Below are 5,949 nucleotides of genomic sequence, written 5' to 3' on the forward strand. Positions count from 1 at the left end.
GGGAAGAAATGTGAGTGTTCTCTTTAAATTGGCTCACACAGTTCAGCTGCCTGATATTTTTGAAATTTTCTGATTGAATAATAACAACAGTGTGTTTAGTCTGTTAAATCTATCATCTATTGTAGTGGTCCCCACCCATTTTAGCACCAGGGACCAGTGCTCCTGTGAGAATATAATGCCTGATGATCTGAGGTGGAGCTGAGGCAGTGATGCTAGCGCTAGGGAGCAGCCATAAGTACAAATGAAGCTTTGCTCGCTTGCTTGCTTGGTCGCTTGCTCGCTCGCTGGCCTGCTAGCTGTCACTCACCTCCTGATGTGCGGCCAGGTTTCTAACAGGCCACAGACCAGTTCTGGTCCACGGCCCAGTCCTTGGAGGTTGAAGACCCCTGATCTTTTGAATTGGGTGTTTTATATATATTGCCTCACTTGATTCTAGCCGTAACCTTAAGATGTAGTAGTTATATTTCCATTTTACTAACAAGACAACTGAGGTTTGGAGAAGTTAACTCGCCTGGAGCTGTATAACCAGTAAGTGATGTAACTATTGTTTGAACTTGAGTCTTTCTGTCATCAAAGCCCACACTTTTCAATTTGATTCCATCTTCTACCCATTCTCCATTCCATTCTAACAACAATGTGTAGACAGAAATTCATTTTCTAAGTATGAGATGAGAAATATTCCACAGGATGGATACCATATGTTTATAAACGCAAATGAGACAATATAGGTGGTTGTCTGTGGGTGTATATGCAAAAATCCTGTTTCTCCTTAAACTTTCATCCGCTAATATTAGCTGGTTTATCTTGCCAGCAGCAGTGATTATGGCGATTTTCTATTTTCCTCATTTATTAATTAGAATTATTTTGTAAAGAGGTGCTACCTCTCATTTTCTGCAGTGTATCTACATGTTTGTTCAACCCTAGTGCACATGTAAAGTAGTTTTAAAAATTGCTAATCCACACCTGATGAGAAACAAATTTAAAACTAGAGTATATTGCTTGGGCACAGTTCTTTTTGTCTTTAGCCTTACAGTACCCAGTCAAAATGCTGTTTTCCAAAGTTACTTAGGTCACTCCTTTCTTGACCTGCTTCAGTGTGGCTATTTGATTTATTTTTAATATAGTTTGATATTTATATGTCACAGTATGCATTCTATCTTGTGTTCTGCCCACATCCTGATTGATTTTATTTAATTTACATATGGTAAAATTCACTTTTTGTGATGTACAGTTCTATGGGTTTTGACAAATTATTAGAGTCTTACATCTCCCACTACACTTGTATACAGAACAGTTTCATTACATTCAGAATATCAAATTTCAAGATGATTCTCCTTTATAGTTAACCCCTTCCCCTACCTTTCAGCTGCTGACAATGACTGATATGTTTTCCATATCTATAATTTTGCTTTTCTAAAGTGTCATATTAGTGGATTCATACCCTTTTAGGTTTGACCTCTTTCATTTAGCAAATGCATTTTAAGATTCATCCATGTTGTTGCGTGAGTCAGTAATTCATTTTTGTAGCTGACTGACATTCTGCTGTATGGATATATCACAGTTTACTTATTCATTCACTGGTTGAGGGACATATGGGTGGTTGCCACCTTTCAGCGATTATTAACAAAGCTACTATAACCATTTGCATAGAGGCTTTTGTATAAAAATAAAATTTTTATTTCTCTTGGATAAATACCTAGGAGTGGGATTGCTTTATTATATAGTAGGTGCATGTTTAAATTTGTAAGAAACTGCCAAATTGCTTATCAAAGTGGTTCTACCATCTTGCATATCCATCAGCAATGTATGACATTCCCTGTTCCTTCTGATCCTTGATAGCATTTGCACTTGATAGCATCAAATTTTTTTTTTTTAGCCATTCTAGTAAGAGTGTAGTGGTATCTTGTTGGGTATAATTTTCAACTCTTTAATGACCAATGATGTTGAACATATTTTCATATGCCTTTTTGACATGTATATGTCTTTTAAAATAGAGGTCTATTCATAACTTTAGCCCATTTTTAAAACTTAGGTGGTTTAATTTCTTCCTCATGAATTTTTCAAGATACAAGCCCGCTTTCAAAATGTGATTTGACAACATTTTCTCGGTCTGTGGCTGTCATTTCATTCTCTTCTCAATAAATTGCCGTTTGCAGAGCAAAAGTGTTAAGTTTTGATTGAGTCCAACTTATCAGTTTTTTCTTTTATGGATTGTGCCTTTGGTGTCACCTAAAAATTTCATGCCTAACCATAGGTCACACAGATTTTTTTCTTATGCTTTCTTCTAGAAGTTGTATCATTTTGTGTTTACCTTTAGGTCTGTGATCTATTTAGAGTTAATTTTTCAAAGTAACGTATGAGATGTAGATTGTGGGTTTTGTTTTTGTTTTTGCTTACAATTATTCTAGCACTATCGTTTAAAAGATCGTCCTTTCTCCATTGAATTGCCTTTGCACCTTTGTCAAAAATCAATTGAACATATTTGTATGAGTCTGTTTGTGGGCTCTTGACTCTGGTCTGTTGATCCATGGGACTGTCTCTACCAGTGCTGCATTGTCTCTGGTTAGTATAATTTTTAGTAATTCTTGAAATCAGGAAGCACAGTCCTCCAACTTTGTTCCTCTTTTTCAAATTTATTTTGGCTATTCTAGTTCCTTTGTTTTTCCCTAGAAATTTTGAAATTAACTTGTTGACAGATACAAAAAATTCTGCTAGGATTTTGATTGGTAATATGCTGAATCTATATATCACATCGGGGAGAATTTAGTAGTAACACTATTGAATCTATCAATCCATGAACATGATATTTAGGTCTCCACTTATTTCAATCTTCTATGATTTATTTAATCAGTATTTTGTAGTTTTCAGCATATAGATCCTATATATAATCCATTACATCTATATCTACATTTTCATTTTTTGGTGTTGTTGTAAATAGTATTTTTTTAAAAATTTTGAATCCAAGTGTTCATTGTGAATATATAGAAATATAATTGACTTTTGTATTTTGATCTCATCCTGTGATCTTGCTAAACTTATTAATTTTGGGAACTTTTTTTGTATATTCTTTGAGATTTTTTATGTAAGCAGTCCTGTCATCTGCAAATAGAGTATTTCTCCCTCTCCCAGTCTGAATGACTTTATTTTTCTCTCCTTATTGCACTGGCTAGGACTTTCACAATAATGTTGAATAGGAGTGGTGAAAGGAGGATACCTTTGCCTTGTTCCTATTAAGTTTGATATTAGTTGTAGGTTTTAAAATAGCTATCCTTTATTAGGTTAAGGACATTTCCTTCCATTCCTAGTTTGCTGAGTTTTTATTGTGAAGAGATGTCAAATATCGTCGAATGCTACCGAGATAATTATATATTTTTTCTATAGTATGGTAATATGATGAATTACATTAAATTTTCAAAAGTTAAACCAACCTTGCATTTCCGGCATAAACTTCCACTTGGTGATTCTGTATTCCCCTTTTTATATATTCCTAGATTCGATTTGCTAATAGTTTGTTAAGGATTTTTGCATCTATGTAGAGGGATATTGGTCTTTCTTTTTCTCTTATTACAGTGTTTTTGCTTTTCCTATTAGGATTATTCTAGCTCCATAAAGTACATAGGAAGGTGCCTCCTTTTATTCTATTTTCTGAAAGAGATTGTATAGAATTGGTTTTATTTCTTCCTTAAATGTTAGAATTTGCCAATGAAATATCTGGGCCTGGAATTTCCTTTGTTGAAAGATTTTTAACTACAAATTCAATTTCATTAATACTTATAAGACTTTTGGGTTTTTGGTTTGTTTGTTTATATGTTATTAGAGTGAGTTTAAAGAGTTTGTGCCTCTTAATGATTGTTCCATTTTATCTAAGTTGTCAATTTGCAGACATAGAGTTGTTTGTAGTCTTCCCTTATAATCTTTTTAATTTCTGTGAGAGTCTGTCAAACTGGAAATGTTCTAGGAACACAAGGATGTGTGGTCATCCTATCTACAAGATATGTGGGATGGGAAAAATGGTAGATGGGAACCTCTGTACCTTATGTACCTTTTAGTTTTATTTTCATTTTAAATCACTTGAATGTGTAACCTATTCAAAAAATAAATTAATATTATTCTTTAAATATCCGGGATAATTCCTGTCATATAGTAAGATCTTAATGTGTGCTGTTGAATAAATGAGTGAATCAGTCAGTCAGCATTGATGATTACCAGAGTTTCATTGAAGAAAATGGGGGTTATCATTATATATCCAGTTCTGAAAGTCTACCACATATGTGTCAGAATTGAATGATTGGTTTGATTTGTATTCCTAACCTTCAGATTTGGTAACATAAATTTTATCATCACAGACTTGGTTATATTGCTTTTTATTATTCATATCTTTCTTTGCCTATTTGCCTGTTCATTTAAGTCCTCATGTATACGAAGAAAGAGTAAACTGCAACTTGCTGGATAAAATCAGGAGGAAGGAAAAGGAAATCATTGAGGTCCTATAGAAGACATCACTGAAGGTTTCCCCATCTGTTACTTTTCCTCAAAACCTGTGCCCCATCTCCATGGTTACTATGGGGATTTCCATTTTCATGATGTATATATCTATATCTTCCACATGATTTTTGGCCAAGAAAACCTACACAATAATGGGAAATCTGATGAGAATTAAGCTTTATAAAGTGATTGTTTAGAATTCAGTGTCTCAGTGAAATATTATCGTGACTGCAGTCAAGACCTTGATTCAATTTTGACTGAGCTGCGTTATTGGATATTTAGTATGTCCTTGAATTCCATGAGTCAATAAGTCAGATGAATAGAATAAATTTTTTATTTATGGAGTGAAAAAGTGTTACAACATTGTTCCTTAGTCTGTTGATTTGGGATACATCATGTCTGTCTCTTAAAAACACATAAAAAAACATGCACGTGCATACATATCCTAAAGAACTGATTTGATAAGTTAAAGAAAAGTTATGTATTTGGATAAGTATTCCTGAAAATAATGAGAATGCTCCTGGTTATCAAATATTAACCCAGCTCTTCAAAATACAAGGCTCTGAGATAAACTACAAGTCAACATTACATCAGGAATGTGTCTTCTCCAAAATGTAGGAAATTCTAGGTAGGTGAAAAAAGTGGAAAATAACTTTTCACCCAGACATTGAATTTTAAACAACCAATTTATAAATCTTATTTCTCAGGATATGTTCCTTCATTGCTATGAGTCTATAATTTTTTGAGTAGATCTTTCTTAATTATATTTGACACAGATAGTACCTTGTTATAATTGTGGTATATATTCCACTAAAAACATTTAAATTGAGACCACAATATCACTTGGATATCTTGATAAGATAATTATTAGATATTAAAAGGCTAAATCTTCATAAAACATTATTTAATAAGGTTATATTACCAAGTAAAATTGTTTCCCTTCTGCCCGTCAACAAATAGAAAATGCATATTCACAATGCTTTCTTCATTGTTTCCCCACAACTATTAGTACAGAAGACCCACAAAGGTAGTAAATTCAATCACATCGATGATAAAATCAAGTTTCTACATTAGCTCTGAAGTGTATATTGTCTCTTGAAACCTTTAATAGCTTGGCTTGTTTCATTTTCTGTCCCTTTTACACTCTGTTCCTGGAAAGTATCCTGGCTTTTTAAAATAACTTCATGAGAAACATTCTTTTTACTTACAGTGCTACCAAGGTACAATTTCTTTACTTATGTAAACTGAACAGCTTAATAAAGTCAAAAAGACTGCTGTTTCATATAATAATGAAAAAATTGGGTTCATATATTCCTTAATTTACAATTACAGTATTAAAGATTTTCTTAAACAGAAATCTATCTTTGCCCTAGAAATTTTAACCAATATGCCTGACTCTTTAGCTGTCTGATCTTGAGAAAGTTAATAAACACTATGCTTTAATTTTTGTATTTGTACAGTAGA

The sequence above is a fragment of the Pteropus vampyrus genome, unplaced genomic scaffold (assembly GCF_000151845.1).
Source record: "Pteropus vampyrus isolate Shadow unplaced genomic scaffold, Pvam_2.0 Scaffold146, whole genome shotgun sequence".
NCBI classification, from domain to species: Eukaryota; Metazoa; Chordata; class Mammalia; order Chiroptera; family Pteropodidae; genus Pteropus; species Pteropus vampyrus.